Here is a 17,942-nt window from a genome sequence, read left to right as displayed (position 1 = left end):
GGCCTTCCTTTGTTGCAGATGCATAATCCCACGTTTAACTGGAATACCGGGGATCTTACTAAATGGGGTAATGAATGCATGACGTCCTGTTTTTCCATTAATTTGGTTTCTCTCGCTGAGGAGGTGAACACTCTACCTGAGTTTATTCAGGATTTCGCTGATGTTTTTTCTAAAAAAGCTTCTGAAGAGTTACCTCTTCATAGAGAGTACGATTGCGCTATCGATTTGGTACCAGGAGCTAAACTCCCTAAAGGTAGGATATTTAATCTCTCTTGTCCCGAACGTGAAGCCATGAGAGAATATATCCAGGAAAGCCTGGCCAAGGGTTACATTCGCCCCTCTACTTCTCCGGTAGGTGCTGGCTTCTTCTTCGTAGGGAAGAAGGGTGGTGGTCTTAGGCCGTGCATCGATTACCGAAACTTGAATAAGGTCACTGTAAGGAACCAATATCCCCTTCCTCTGATTCCTGATCTCTTCAATCAGGTTCAGGGGGCCCAGTGGTTCTCTAAGTTTGATCTTCGGGGGGCTTACAACCTTATCCGTATCAGAGAAGGGGATAAGTGAAAGACTGCGTTTAACACGCCCGAAGGTCATTTCGAATACCTCGTCATGCCCTTTGGGTTGTGTAATGCTCCCGCGGTCTTCCAAAATTTCATAAATGAGATTTTAAGAGACTACCTGGGGGTATTTCTTGTAGTGTACCTTGATGATATACTTGTGTTTTCCAAGGACTGGTCCTCCCACATTGAGCATGTCGAGAAGGTGCTCCAGGCCCTTCAGGAAAACAAACTCTTTGCTAAAACCGAAAAGTGTGTGTGTTTGGGGTGCAGGAGATACCATTTTTGGGTCAAATCCTCACTCCTAATGAATTCCGCATGGACCCAGCCAAGGTTCAGGCTGTGGCAGAATGGGTCCGACCTACCTCCCTGAAGGCTTTACAGTGCTTCCTGGGGTTTGCCAATTATTATAGGAGATTTATTGCTAACTTCTCGGTCATCGCTAAGCCTCTTACGGACCTTACCCGCAACAGTGCCGATCTCCTCCACTGGCCTCCGGAGGCGGTCCAGGCTTTTGAGGTCCTTAAGAGGGGCTTTATCTATTTCCCAGTGTTAATTCAGCCTAACCAGATGGAGCCATTCATCGTGGAGGTTGACGCCTCCGAGGTGGGAGTGGGTGCTGTCTTGTCCCAGGGTACTAGGTCTCTCACACATCTCCGTCCCTGTGCCTACTTCTCCAGGAATTTCTCCCCCACTGAGAGTAACTACGACGTTGGCAACCGCGAACTCTTAGCCATTAAATGGGCATTTGAAGAGTGGCGCCACTTCCTAGAGGGGGCTAGGCACCAGGTAACGGTCCTTACCGACCACAAGAATGTGGTTTTTCTAGAATCTGCCCGGAAGTTAAACCCGAGACAAGCTTGATGGGCGTTGTTTTTTTACTAGATTCAACTTTGTGGTCACCTATAGGGCTGGGTCTAAAAATATTAAAGCTGATGCGCTGTCATGTAGCTTCATGGCCAGCCCTCCTCCTCCGGAGGATCCTGCTTGTGTTTTGCCCCCAGGTATAATCATATCCTCTATGTATTCTGACTTAGTCTCCGAAATTGCGGCTGATTAAGGTTCAGCTCCCGAGAACCTTCCTGAGAACAAGCGCTTTGTTCCCCTGCAATTCCGGCTAAGGTTACTCAGGGAGAATCATGACTCTGCACTATCTGGCCATCCAGGCATCCTGTGTACCAAGCAACTCATTTCTAGAACCTATTGGTGGCATGGGTTGCTTAAAGACGTTATTGCCTACGTCACTGCTTGTGAAATTTGTGCTAGGTCCAAGACTCCCAGGTCCCGACCAACGGGCTTACTATGTTCTTTGCCCATTCCCCAGAGACCTTGGACCCATATCTCCATGGATTTTTATCATCGATATGCCTCCATCCCAAGGTGTGGGTTGTAGTAGACCACATCAGTAAGATGTGCCACTTTGTGCCCCTCAAGAAACTACCCAATGCCAAGACGTTAGCTACCTTGTTTGTCAAACACATCCTGCGTCTCCATGGGGTTCCTGTCAATATTGTTTCTGACAGAGGGGTACAGTTTGTTTCATTGTTTTGGAGGGCTTTCTGTAAGAAGTTGGAGATTGATCTGTCCTTCTCCTCGGCCTTCCATCCTGAAACTAATGGCCAAACCGAGAGGACTAATCAGTCTCTAGAACAATATTTAAGGTGTTTTATCTCTGACTGCCAAGATGATTGGGTCTCCTTCATTCCCCTCGCCGAATTTTCCCTCAATAACCGGGTCAGTTACTCGTCAGGGGTCTCCCCCTTTTTCTGTAATTTTGGATTTAATCCACGGTTCTCCTCCATTTCACCTGGTGGTTCCAACAATCCCGAGGTAGAAGTCGTTCTTCGGGAACTGTGTTTTTTACGAGATTCAACTTTGGGGTTACCTATAGGGCTGGGTCAAAAAATATCAAAGCTGATGCTCTGTCGTGTAGCTTCATGGCCAGTCCTCCTCCTGAGGAGGATCCCGCTTGTATTTTGCCCCCAGGTATAATCATATCCTCTGTGGATTCAGACTTTGCCTCCGAAATTGCGGCTGATCAAGGTTCTGCTCCCGAGAACCTTCCTGAGAACAAGCTGTTTGTTCCCCTGCAATTCCGGCTAAGGTTGCTCATGGAGAATCATGACTCCGCACTATCTGGCCATCCAAGCACCTCATTTCCAGAACCTATTGGTTGCCTGGTTTGCTTAAAGACGTTAAGGCCTACATCGCCGCTTGTGAAATTTGTGCTAGGTCCAAGACTCCCAGGTCCCGACCTGCGGGCTTACTATGTTCTTTGCCCATTCCCCAGAGACCCTGGACCCATATCTCCATGGATTTTATCAGCGATCTGCCTCCATCCCAAGGCAAGTCGGTGGTGTGGGTTGTAGTAGACCGCTTCTGTAAGATGTGCCACTTTGTACCCCTCAAGAAACTACCCAATGCCAAGACGTTAGGTACCTTGTTCGTCAAACACATCCTGCGTCTCCATGGGGTTCCGGTCAATATTGTTTCCGACAGAGGGGTACAATTTGTTTCATTGTTTTGGAGAGCTTTCTGTAAGAAGCTGGAGATTGATCTGTCCTTTTCCTCGGCCTTCCCTCCTGAAACTAATGGCCAAACGGAGAGGACTAATCAGTCTCTAGAACAATACTTAAGGTGTTTTATCTCAGACTGTCAAAATGATTGGGTCTCCTTCATTCCCCTCGCTGAATTTTACCTTAATAACCGGGTCAGTAGCTCGTCGGGGGTCTCCCCCTTCTTCTGCAATTTTGGGTTTAATCCACGGTTCTCCTCCGTTACACCTGGTGGTACCAACAATCCCGAGGTAGATGTCGTTCATCGGGAACTGTGCACAGTCTGGGCCCAGGTTCAGAAGAACCTTGAGGCATCCCAGAGCATATAAAAGGCATTCTGCTAAACCCTTGTTTGTGGTCGGGGATCGGGTGTGGCTGTTTTAAAAAAATTTGTGCCTTAAAGTTCCGTCCAAAAAATTTGCTCCCCGGTATATAGGGCCGTACAAGGTCATTGAGGTCATTAACCCTGTCTCCTTCCGGCTGGAGTTACCCCCGTCTTTTCAAATACACAACTTGTTCCATGCCTCCCTCCTGAAATGCTGCTCCCCGTCCTTGGCTACCTCGAGGAAACCTCCGGTCCCTGTTCTCACCCCTGAAGGGGTAGAATTCAAGGTGGCCAAGATTGTGGACAGCAGGATGGTACAAGGCTCTCTCCAGTACCTGGTCCATTGGAGAGGATACGGGCCTGAAGAGAGGACTTGGGTACCCACCCGGGATGTTCACGCCGGGTTATTACTCAGGAAGTTCCATCTTCTGCTAGAGTGACTCAATCTGCTACCACTCAGGCTGGTAGGCTGAGGAGTGGGAGAGCCTATCGCAGCCTGGTCAGACAGTTCTAGCTCCCGCCCTTGGTCCACTTATACCTACATTTGCTGCTTGTCCTTTGCCTGTGATTCTCCTTTTTCCTGGCTCTGCTGTTCCTGCTGTTACTATTGACCTCTGCTTCATATTGACCCTGGCTTGACTGACTATTCTCCTGCTCTGCATTTGTTACCACGTACTCTCCTGGTTTGACTCGGCTCGTCCACTACTCTGTTGCTGACGGTGCTGCCATGGGCAACTGCCCCACTTCCCTTTGCTTTTGTGTTCCCTTGTCTTGTTTGTCTGTCGTGCACTTATTGAGCGTAGGGACCGTCGCCCAGTTGTACGCCGTCGCCTAGGACAGGCTGTGCAACTAGGCAGGGACTGAGTGGCGGGTAAATTAGAGCTCACCTGTCTGTCTCCCTATCCTGTCATTATACCAATATAGCCAATAATACTGCTAACAGTGACCATATAGTGGTCAGATACCAGTTCTACACTGGTAGTCTGCTGAGTTTTATCACGCTGCAGACCATACGAGATAATACAGTACTGATCAGACACAGTTACAGGCAGAATAAAGAACAATTAGAGAGGACCTCTCAGCTCTCCTGACACGTCTGTTTTAGTACATACTTGTATTACTCGTAAAATAACAATTAGGGTATGTTCAACACGATTAACAAAATAAGTCTGAAAATACTGAGTTGTTTTCAAGGGAAAACAGCTCCTGATTTTCAGACGTTTTTTTTGAGCAACTCGCGTTTTTTGCGGCGTTTTCACGGCCGTTTTTTGAGCTGTTTTCAATAGAGTCTATGAGAAAACGGCTCCAAAAACCTCCCAAGAAGTGTCCTGCACTTCTTTTGACGAGCCGTCATTTTACGCGCCGTATTTTGACAGCGACGCGTAAAATGACAGCTTGTCTGCACAGAACATCGTAAGACCCATTGCAAGCAATGGGCAGATTTTTTAAGACGTATTGGAGCCGTCTTTTCAGGCGTAATTCGAGGCGTAAAACGCCTCCATTACATCTGAAAAGAGGTTGTGTGCACATACCCTTATGGAGGACTGTTTCTAAGAACTCTGCGTTGTGGAGTTCCTCTGTTATTCCTCGTAAAAAATATATGAATAAATTGCCAACTGGGTGTTACCATTCCCTACACACTCTGACACTGTCCAATCATCGCTGACAGGATCAGACAAGGGGAATGGTCTGATATTAGGGTGCTTGTTTGCTCCATTTATTTCAGCACTTGTTTGCTCCATTTACATGGAGCAATGATCATGAATATATGGGGACGATTGATCAGTAATACAATCGTTTGTCCCCATAGTTTGCATATTGCCGGGAGCATATCCCCTGTTTACAGTGGGAGATGTGCTGCTGAGAAATGATCATTTTTATAGCTGCATAAAAGATCCGAACACCTGATGAATGAGTTTTTACTCATCTGTCAGCTGATCAATGCCATGTTTAAATGAGCTTATAATCGAGAACAAGCATTCATTTAAACACTTGTAAACACTTGTTCACTCGATAATGAGTCCATGGAAAAGAGCCTTGTTTTGGCCTTAAGGCTCAGAGCCCATTTTTCAAATCTGACATATTTCACTTTATGTGGTAATAACGTCGGAATGCTTAAACCTATCCAAGCGATTCTGAGATTGTTTTCTCGTGACACATTGGGCTTTATGTTAGTGGTAAAATTTGGATGATATATTCAGTGTTTATTGGTGAAAAATTTCAAAATTTAGAGAAAATTTATAAAAAATAGCATTTTTCAGAATTTAAATGCATCTGCTTGTAAAACAGACGGTTATACCACCCAAAATAGTTACTAGTTCACATTTCCCATATGTCTACTTTAGATTGGCATAGTTTTTTGAACATTATTTTATTTTTCTTGGACGTTACACAGCAATTTCTCATTTTTTTAAGAAAATTTCAAGAGCCTTTTTTTTAAGGTACCTGTTCAGTTCTGAAGTGGCTTTGAGGGGCCTATGTATTAGAAACCCCGATAAAACACCCCATTTTAAAAACTAGGCCCCTCAAAGTATTCAAAACAGCATTTAGAAAGTTTTTTAACCCTTCAGGCATTTCACAGGAATTAAAGCAATGTGGAGGTGAAATTTGCAAATTTCATTTTTCTTGCTGAATTTGAATTTTATTAAAAAAAATTTGTGTAACACGGAAGGTTTTACCAGAGAAACACTACTAAATATGTATTGTCCAGATTCTGCAGTTTTTAGAAATGTCCCACATGTGGCTCTACTGCGCTCGTGGAATAAAACACAAGCCCCAGAAGCAAAGAAGCACCTAGTGCATTTTGAGGCCTCTTTTTTATTAGAATATATTTTAGGCAGCATGCCAGGTTTGAAGAGGTGTTGAGGTGCCAAAACAGTAGGAATCCCCCAATAGTGACCCCATTTTGGAAACTACACCCCTAAAGGAATTAATTTATGGTTGTTGTTATCATTTTGACCACACAGTTTTTTCACAGCACCAATTTTAATTGGGCTGTGAAATTAAAAAAAATTAATTTATGATCAAAATGTCCTATTTTCACAGGGAACAAAATACCCCATTTTTTCTGAGTGCGGCAATGCCCCATTTGTGGTGATAAACTGCAGTTTGGGCCCATGGGAGGGCTCAGAAGGAAAGGAGCGCTATGTGTTTGTTGGAGTCCAGATTTTGCTGGATTGGTTTTCGGGTGCCATGTCACATTTGCAGAGCCCCAGAGGTATCAAAGCAATGGAAACCCACCAGAAGTGACCCCATTTTGGAAACTACATCCTTCAAACAATTCATTTATGGGTAATGTGACTATTTAGACCCCATAGTTTTTTCACAGAACTTATTTGAATTGGGCTGGGAATTAAAACAAAATTATTTTTTCCAATATTATGTCGTTTTGGCTGAAAATTTCTAATTTTCACAAGAAATAAAATACCCCATTCTGTTGCCCAATTTGTCCTGAGTGCGGCAGTACCCCAGTTGTGGTGAGAAACTGCCGTTTGGGCCCATGGGAGGGCTCAGAAGGAAAGGACCACCATTTGGCCTACTGGGGATTTTTTGGTGCAGAAGCCCCTGAGGTACCAGTACAGTTGAAACCCCCAAGAAGTGACCCCGTTTTAAAAACTACACCCTTGAGGCATTCATATAGAGGTGTAGTGAGCATTTTGACCAGAGACATACACCCCATAAACTGTAATGTGGGTTCTCACGGGTACGTCAATACCCTCAATGTGGCTGTTATCAGCTGCCTAGGCACACAGCAGGGCTCAGAGGGGAAAGACGAGGGGGGATAAGCTGTGCGGAGTACATCAGGGTAAGTAAAACTGGGGTAGATTAAAAATCAAGGGATGTATGATACATTTTGAAGCACTCTTTCATACGGAGCCTTAGTTTTTCGGGACACGTGTCACATTGATATATTGTGTCCTTCCTTATCCCCCTCTTATAGCAGACTTTGTACCTCTTTTGACTTTTTCCTTTCTTGCCAGTTTGGGGAACTTCTCCTGGAAAGTGTTGCCCTGGTACGATGCTTGTGGCCTCGCTTCCAGAAGTACTGGGTGCCCCCCCTTCTTGGTCCCTAAAAATTAGTTTCTTGATAACCACCTCTTGAAATTCCAGGAAAGTTCCCATCTGGCTTGTACATCGATGTAGCACGTACGCGTTGTACAATGCCATCTGTATGATGTGCCCGGCCAGCTTCTTATACCACACCGCATGGCGCTGTAGGTCTTCAGGACTTGATCTGACAAGTCCACCCCTCCCATGCACCTATTGTAGTCCAGGATGCAGTCTGGTTTGGGGGTCTCTGTACTGGTACCTCGTACAGGTACATGGGTACTGGTGTGACATCTCTCTTGTCCTTGTACTTGACACACAATATGTTGCTGCTGGATTGTGCCCTGCTCTCACCCCTTCTGGGTGTTTGCCCTGCAGAGTCTTAGGGAGGCCTCTCAGATTTCTTCTAGCAGTGCCGCATGCTGCAGGACTTCTGCGAGCGAGGCAGTTGAAGAGTTGGACGCTGGTATAAAAATTATCCAGGTAGAGGCGGTAACCCTGGTCCAGCAGTGGGTGCACCAAATCCCACACACTTTTTGAATTAACTACCAGTAAAGGGGGGGGGGGGGCATTCTGGGCGCAGAGCACTGGTGTCCTTCCCTTCATATATCCTAAATTTGTAGGTATACCCTGATGCTCTCTCGCCGCTTATACATCTTTACGCCATACCTTGCCCTCTTACCCGGCAGGTACTGGCGGAATTGAACCCTCCCTTTAAAATGTGCCAAGGACTTATCAATGGAAATACACTTCTCGAGGGTGTATGCTTGGGAAAACCGGGCACTGAAACGGTCTAATAGGGGTCTCCATTTATACAAACGGTCAAAACTGGGGTCATCTCGGGGTGGGCACGGCTCATTATCAGTATAATGTAAGAAGCGAAGTATTGCCTAATTTATTTATTTTTTTAGGTTCCAGTTCAGTTCTGAAGTTGCTTTGAGGGGCCCATATATTAGAAACCCCTATGAAACACCCCATTTTAGAAACTAGACCCCTCAAAGAGTTTTTGATCTCTTTTTTTTTACCATTTTTTGCGAGGTGAAGTGACCAAAGAATTGTGATTCTGGTACGGTTTATTATTATTTTCTTTTATGGCGTTCACCGCGCGGGATAAATAACGAAATAATTTTGTAGTTCAGGCCGTAACAGACGCGGCGATACCAATTATGTATAGTTTATTTTTTTGTTTATATATTTTTATTAATAATAAAGGACTGCTAAGGGAAAAGGGGGAGATTTTTACTTTTATTACTTTTAAAACTTTTATTTTCTTATTTTTACACATCTTTTTTTTAACTTTTTAACTTTGTCCCACTAGGGGACTTGAGGGCAGGAGGCCCTGATCGCAATTCTAATACACTGCACTACATGCGTAGTGCAGTGTATCAGAGCTGTCAGCTACTCACTGACAGCAAGCATAGTGAGTCCTGACTTCGTCAGGACCCACTAGGCTTCCGTCGATGGCATAGCCGGACGCCATTGTTTGGTGTCCGGTTGCCATAGTCACCATCGCCGGCCACTATCGTGTAGCAGGCCGGCGATGGCAGCTTAACCCCTAAAAAGCCGTGATCGCTATTGAACACGGCTTTTCAGGGGTTAATCAGCGGGGACACAGCGATCGGTCCCCGCTGTAGGAGCTGTGACAGCTGCTGTACGAGGCAGCAGCTGTCACAGCTCCTGTATGTGTCGGGAGGACGGCCGAAATGGCCGTTACTCCCGTGACGTACTATTCCGTCATGGAGCGCGAACAGGACGGTTTCCATGACGGAATAGTACGTCACTGAGCGTTAAGGGGTTAAAATTAATTAGCTTCATTTCAAAATGTCTCCATGTAGGAAAAGATGCTCCAGAATTGTTATTTCATGAAGGATTTAATATAACAGACATGTCAAGAGAGGTGACAGGTCCTCTTTAAATCCAGTGACTCACAGGTGAAGTCTTCTCTGAATGTAGATGTTCTCTTTTTTCTTCATCCATCCCAGACTGTTATGACGACTTCTCCTGCCGATGGCAGAGTTTGCTGCCCAGACTTTAGCCCCTCGTTTCTTCAGCCATCCTCAGCCTCGTTTTCAGCACAAATTAATTCAGACCTTATAACAGACCCCTAAATTAATTTAGACCCCAGTACAGAGCCCAAAATTACTTCAGATCCCAGACCAGACCCCAAAACTAACTCCTGACCCTTATATAAATTCAGACCCTGACAAGAACTCTATATAAATTCGGACCCCTGACCAGACCCTTATTTAAATTTAACCAGTCCAAAAAACTGATGTCCCTGATAGTGCATAACATGGTATACCACACAGAATCAACACCTATAATGGTATACCACAATCCTTTATAATAATCCATCACATAACTGATACAATTTACCATTATTAGATCAAGTAACAAAATATAACAACAGCTGTCTTATTAAAATCAGTTAAAATCACATAAAACAAACTGAGGTGGTCACATGTACAATGTAAAGTCAATAGTTATATAGTGCAATCAACAGGTCCCAAATATATATGCTGTGAGACAGAAATATCAATAAAGTGGCAGTGCTCCCAAATGGCATGATATATGGGTTGAAACTCAACCCCAAATAGGACACAAAAAATTCACACAAGAAAATACGTTCACATTAATATAAGCTAAAATGTAAATTTATTAACATAACCACACTAAATAGCTCGCACACAAACTAATAGAATGGCCAAAATATACTACGGACCCATATTAGGACAAGTTCCAGAGCACCACTAAAGAGCACCACCTCAGGACCCCGACACGCAGTTCGCCGTCATCTTTCTCAAGGGGTTCTGAGTTGGATGGGGGAAGAGGGGGGATTTTATAATGCAAGACTTTGTGGGAAGGTCTAGATATGGCCAATAAGATAGTAGAAAGAATGCATACCTGTATTGATACGTATGCGACCAGCTGGTAGGTTGTTTAATGCTGCTCATCAATCAATACAAGGGCCGCACATGTTATTTGCATGGCGCATGAGTGACCCCAGCATTCAGCTGCCCCTCATCGAGTCTGACGTCTGGAAGACCCAGAGTGTGCATGTCATTCGTCGTTCAGGTCATCATGTCTGCCCAAGCCCGGCATGGCGTCGTGCTGGCGTGGTCCGCATACGCTCCATGGAGTTTAACAGTACAATACATTGGAGGGAGCGATGGCCATCTTTAGAAAGGGCAAATTGCCCCAATGGACCAGTAATATCCATAGACATATATTTTAGTCCCGTAAAGACCAAAGTACATAATTATATTTGTATGGGCATACATAGCTGATGGACCCAGGTGACAATTTAATAAATAATAATAATAATAATTAAAATAATGATGAATAAAACTGTGTAAAAACAAAAAGCCGTTCAAAAAAAAAAAAAAAATAGGGGGTTTGCCACCATATTGCCCATACCTACAAAACTTAGGAATTATATTAATTTATCTAACCAATATTTAAAGTACAAAAAGTAATGGCTCCTTCTTACTCCTAGAATGATGCCAAACAGTTTGTCACAGATCACAGAAGTTAAAATCTGCTGAAAAAAGGGAAAATATTTAAATTTAGACCCCAGACCCGACCCCTAAATGAATTCAGACTCAGATCAACCTCTTAAGTAATCAGAACCCAAACCAGACCGCTAAATTTATCAGACCCCAGACCAGAACCCCCTAAATTTATCAGACCCCAGACCAGATTCATAAATTAAATAAACCCCAGACCAGATCCCTAAAATAATCCTTCCCCAAACCTCTGCATATACTTACCCTCCTGGATTATTTTCAGATCCTAGCGCTGCTGTACTGGGTCCTGTTGCCATCCAGCATCAGGACCCAGTGTGTCAGAGCCCAGAGCTGAAGGATACTCAAGAAGGTAAGTCCAGGAGCTGAAAAGGAGGTAAGTATACTGGCGCCCCTAGTCTACCTTTATGGTAGAGTAAGTCTCTGCCTGTCACTGCTTTTCAGCTGTCCACCCACTTGCTTCCACTTAAGGATGGGCAGCTAAACAGCAGTGCTGAAGCAGGGGGTCCCTAACCCTGGCCATGGCATCTACAACAGCAATTCTGCAGTCAGGTGCCGAACTACCGCCTGGCCCAGGACACAAGGTCCTAACACTGACCAGCAGTAGGACGTTGTGTAAGGCAGCGTCTGGAAGTAAAGAGGACCCAGGAGCGATAAGTACATATTTTTCTATTTTTTTAAATTTGGTCTGGGGTATGATTAGATTAGAAGCTGGTCTGGGATTTTATTCATTTTAGGGCTGGTCTTGAGACTGAATAAGTTTAGGAGTCTGGTGCAGAGTCTGAATGAATTTTGAAGGCTGGTCTGGGGTCTGAATAATTTTATGGCTTGTTTCTTAATTAATTGTAGGGGTCTTGTCTGAGGTCTCAACGAACTTCTGACTCTTTTCTTTGAGATTTCCAGCAAGGGAAACAAAATCTCGTTTACCTCCGTAATCTCGCGAGATTACGCGTGACTTGCGGGAATCTCACAGAAAAGATTCAGAAGTGTCAGGATTCTGAATACACAATGACGTCCAGGCTGGATTTCATGTGTATTCATTATCAGGACACTTGATTAACGTTAATCTCTGTGTATGTGGCTGCACATCGCTCCTGTGTAAATGAATGGAGATGAGTGTATGACGCTGACTGGTCATTGATTGGTCAGCGTCATACACGTAAACACACCCAGTTAAAAACACAATACACGCCCAGTTGGACATAACGGGAAAAAAAACGCCCAGTTGTCCATTTCAAAGCTCATTTGCATATATATAAAATAGCTCATAACTTGGCCAAAAATGAACGTTTTTAAAAAAAACATTACTGTTATCTACATTGCAGCGCCGATCACATGCAATAGGAGATAGGGATTTGAGAATATGGTGACAGAGCCTCTTTAAGCTAAGGTTAAGAACACCTTTAATTCTGTACAGCTCGCCAATAAGTCTCCAGCACCACACCCCCTCCTTTATGCTTCACTGTGGGGACCACACATTCAGACATCAACAAAGATGTTGGCGGTTAGAGCCAAAAGTCTCAAATTTGAACTCATCAGACCAAATGATTTCCTCTGGTCTGATGTCCACTACATGTGTTCCTTGTCTCAAGCAAATCTATTCTCGTTTTTGTCTCCCTCAGTAGTGTTTTTTTTTTGCAGCATTTCTTCCATGGAAGCCTGATTTACGTAGTCTCCTCTGAACAGTTGATGTTGAGATTTGTCTGCTGCTTGAACTCACTGAAGCATTCAATTGAAGTCTATACTGAGAGGTTGTCAACTTACGATCAGTGGCGGATTAAGTAGACCATAGGCCCTGGGCTGTTCCACAAACTTGGGCCCCCTTCCCCACCACTGCTCTGCCGTGTCTATAGTCGACACCACCTTTCTGTGTGAGCGTTGACAAATGGGTGTTACGATTCGCCTTGTCAAAGGGCTGTGTCCCTACATACTGACAGTCTCCAACCATCGCTGACAGTATCACACTGTGTAGGGTCCTGACAATGGGAATGGTAGCACACATTTGTCTATTAGTCCTGGGTACACAAAGATATGTTGAATACAAGGATTTCCTACAACAGACATATCAGGAGAGGGGACAGATCTTCTATAGATCCAGTGACTCACAAGTGACGTCTTCTCTGATAGGAGTCATTTTCTTTTCTTCTCCATCTGATGCAGACCGTTATGGCGACTTCTCCTGATGAGACATCTTTGCCCATCACTTCTGCAGCCATTTCCAGCCTTTATAGAAACACACAAATTTAGACACCAAGGCCTAGGCCCATACATTAAAGGGGTTGTCTGGGCACTGACCATTTTTTATACTGATGACCTATCGATGTGCCTGGACAACCCCTTTTACTCAGACAAATAAATTTGGACCCCAGACTAGATCATAGAATACATACAGACCCCAGACCTTCTAAACTATTGCAGTCCCAAGACCAGCCCCCCCTAAACAAATACAGATCCCAGAACAAGCACCCTAAATAAATACAGACACCAGACCTGACCCCCTTAATATAGACCCCAGGCTAGACCCCCTAAACTAATACAGACCCCTAAATAAAGACCCCTAAACTAATACTGACCCTAGACCAGGCCCCCTAAATACAGACCCCATAAACTAATACAGACCCCAGACCAGACCCCTAAATACAGACCCCAGACCAGACCCCCTAAATACAGACCCCAGACCTCAAACTGATACAGACCCCCTAAATACAGACCCCAGACCTGACTGCCTTAAGTAATACAGACCCCAGACTAGACCCCCTAATCTTATACAGACCCTAGACCAGACCCCTAAATACAGACCCCTACATACAGACCCCTAAACTAGTAGACCCTAGAACAGGCCCCCTAAATAGACCACATAAACTAATACAGACCCCCAGACCAGACCCCCTAAATACAGACCCCAGACCTCAAACTAATACAGACCCCTACATACAGACCCCTTAAACTAACACAGACCCCTAAATATATAGACCCTAAACCCCTTAAACTGATACAGACCCCTAAATACAGACCACAGACCCCCTTACACTAATACAGACACCAAACCTCCTAAATACAGACCAGACCCATTAAATACAGACCCCCATACCAGACCCCTGAAATACAGTCCCCCAAAACAAATCCATCCCCTTATACTTACATAGCAGCTCGCCTCAGTCTTCTCTGTGGAGTTTTGCTGCTCTTTAAAGAGGCTCTGTCACCAGATTATAAGTGCCCTATCTCCTACATAATATGATCGGCACTGTAATGTAGATAACAACAGTGTTTTTTAATTTGAAAAACTATCATTTTTGACCAAGTTATGAGCAATTTTACATTTATGCTTATTACTTTCTTAATGCCCAACTGGGCGTTTTTTAACTTTTGACCAAGTGGGCGTTGTGTAGAGAAGTGTATGACGCTGACCAATCAGCATCATACACTTCTCTCCATTCATGTCCATTTGTACTCAGCACAGCGTGATCTTGCTGTGCTGCCACATACACCCACATTAACTTTACTGAAGTGTCTTGAGAGTGAATAGACATTGCCTCCAGCCAGGACGCAATGTCTATTCACACTCCCAACACGTTTCTGTGGGACTTAATAGCTGCACAACGTGATCTCGCCAGATCACGCTATGAATGACAGCACAGCGAGATCACGCTGTGCAGCGATTAAGTCCCACACAAACTTTACCGAAGTGTCGGGTGTGTAAATAGACATCGTGTCCTGGCTGGAGGCAAAGCCTATTCAATCTCAAGACACTTCAGTAAAGTTAATGTGAGTGTATGTGACAGCACAGCATGATCTCGCTAGATCACGCTGTGCTGAGTATGAATGGAGAGAAGTGTATGACTCTGATTTGTCAGTGTCATGCACTTCTCTGCACAACGCCCACTTGGTCAAAAGTTAAAAAATGCCTAGTTGGGCATTAAGAAAGTAATTAGTATAAATCTAAAATTGTTCATAACTTGGTCAAAAATTATCGTTTTTCAAAATAAAAAACACTGTTGTTACCTACATTACAGCGCCGATCATATTATGTAAGAGATAGGGCACTTATAATGTGGTGAAAGAGCCTCTCTAAGGAACTGCCGTCATGTGACCAGCAGGTCTCTAAACAGTAGTAAGAACTTCAGAGATGAGGTCATGTGACCATCAGGTCTCTAAACAATAGTAAGAACTTCAGTGATAAGATCATGTGACCTTATGTCTAAAGGTCCTTTTGCAGGACATACACAATGCAGTTTCGTAGCGTTTTTTTGCTGCTTTTCACTGTAAAATTGCGGCAAAAACGCGACAAAACTACATTGTACTTTGGGCGGCCATGGGCCCTCCGGGAGCCTCGGGCAATGGGCGGCCCCCCAAAACGCCCTATTATAATCCGCCATTGCTTATGATTACTAAGGCTGGTGACCCAAAAATATACTTGTGCAGTAGTGTTAAATCTTTGTCTGCCTTTTCTGTGGCGATCTTCATTAGAACCTGTTTTAGCAATGGGTTTTGCCACTGCACTTGAATAAACTTTCAAAGTTCTTGCAATTTTCCATATTAACTCACCTTTCTTTGCTTAGTTGAGTTGCTCTAGACAAACTGTGGATTACTACAAAGAGAATGGCCCAAAAAGGGCTTTTTAAGACATTGTTGACACTGCTAACTGCCATTAGCCATGAATGAAGTACGACATTCCACAATTGAACTCTTAAAGGCATACACTAAGGCCCAGTTCACACAGAGTTGTTTTTTTACATTGATTTTGACACGGAAACCGCGTCGGTATCAGCGGCTAAAAACGGCTGAAACTGTCTCCAATTGATTTCAATTGCATGCAGAGACGTTTATTTCCGTGGCGGTTTTTAGCAGCTTGCAGCAAAAAAAAGTAGGATTCTCTTTCTTGCGGAGGTTTGGCCTTTAACCTCCCATTGAAATCAATGGGAGCCAAAAAAAGCATTTTTCCGCTGCGTTTTTTGCCCACAGCGCTCAATGGCCGTGGACGAGAAACTACGCGAAATTCACGGCAAGAATTTGCAGGCAGGTCAAAATCTGCCACAAAATTCGTGAAGGAATTTTGAGGCGAATTTTTCTGCCTGCAAAAAAAACTCTATGTGAACAGAGCCTTATCTGTTTGATGACTGAAGAATTGAGGTTCAACATTTTCAACAAAATGAAATGGAAGCATTTAGAAAAAAAAAAATTAAGATTATGTTTATCTCAACAAACGTACAATTTATGCATTTGTAGGCATCAATTACAATATTTAGAATTATTAAAAAAATTATTTAAATCACTTACAGTAATCCATAAACCTTTAGATTAAAATGTCTCTGAATTCAGGGCCTGTTCATATCTGTGTTCGCTTTCCGTTGAGGGGTTCCGTCAGAGGTTTCCGTCGTGGAACCCCACAACGGAAAGTCAAACGGAAACCACAGCTTCCGTTTGCATCACCATTGATATCAGTGGTGACGGAAAAATTGCTAATGGTTTCCGTTTGTCACCGTTCTGGCAGGTTTCCATTTTTTTGACGGAATTAATAGCGCAGTTGACTGCGCTAATTTTTATCCCATGTCATGAATGCCGTAATTTTTTTTTCTTTATAAAAAAAATTCATAATTTCTTATCTTTGGTCACCCTACTAACAAAAAAATTAAAAGAATATAAATTTGGTGTCACTGTAACCATATTAACCCGCAGAACAAAGATAACATATCATTTATACAGCATGGTGAACACCGTAAAAAAACAAAACAAAAAAAACATTGCCGTATTGCCGTAATTTTTTTGTCTCTTTAGCCCCCAAAAAATGTAATAAAAAGTGATGAAAAAGTACCATGCTTTCCAAAATGGTGTCAATAAAAACTATAGTCTGACTCGCAATAAGCAAACTATTATAAAGCTCCAGCAAAAAAACACAAAAAATGAAAAGTTATAGCTCTCAGAATATGGTGACACAAAAACATGATTTTTTTTTCAAATAAAATTGCTATTATTGTGTAAAAGTATTAAAACATAAAAAAATATATATAACTTGGTATCGCCGTAATCATATTGACCTGCAGTTGTGCTCTGCTGGCTCAATATCTGTAGAGTTACAAACCTCCTCTGGCATTAACATCAGTACAGAAATTGCGCATCGGGAGCTTCATGGCATGGATTTCCAAGGGCGAGCAACTGCATGCAAGCCCTACATCACCAAGCACAATGCCCAAGCGTCGGATGGAGTGGTGTAAAGCATGACACCACTAGACTCTGTAGCAGTGGAAACGTGTTCTGTGGAGTAACGAATCACCCTTCTCTACCTAGCAGTCTGATGGATGAGTGTGGATTTTTTTACAAGTGCCAGGAGAACGTTACCTGCCTGACAATATTGTGCCAACTATAAAGTTTGATGAAGGAGGGATAATACTATGAGGTTGTTTTTCAGGGGCTAGTCCCTTTGTTCCATTGAATGGAAATCGTAATGGTTCAGCATACCAAAACATTTTGGGCAGTTGTATACTTCCAACTTTGTGGAAACAGTTTGGGGTGGAAGAACTTGAATTACCCGCACAGAACCCTGACCTCAACCACATCAAACACCTTTGGGATGAACTAAAATGGAAATTGCGAGCCAGGCCCTCTCATCCAACATCAGTGTCTGATGTCACAAATGCGCTTGTAGATGAATGGACAGAAATTCCCACAGACGCACTTCAAAATCTTATAGAAAGCCTTCTCAGAAGAGTAGAAGTCGTTATAGCTGCAAAGGTCAGACCAACTCCATATTAATACATATGGATTTATAATGGGATGTCATAAAAACTCCTTTGGGTGTAATGTGTAGGTGTCCCAATACTTTTGTTAATCTATCTATCTATCTATCTATCTATCTATCTATCTATCTATCTATCTATCTATCTATCTATCTATCTATCTATCTATCTATCTATCTGTCTATCTGTCTATCTGTCTG

The sequence above is a fragment of the Rhinoderma darwinii genome, chromosome 4 (assembly GCF_050947455.1).
Source record: "Rhinoderma darwinii isolate aRhiDar2 chromosome 4, aRhiDar2.hap1, whole genome shotgun sequence".
NCBI classification, from domain to species: Eukaryota; Metazoa; Chordata; class Amphibia; order Anura; family Rhinodermatidae; genus Rhinoderma; species Rhinoderma darwinii.
This window is presented reverse-complemented; position numbering follows the sequence as displayed.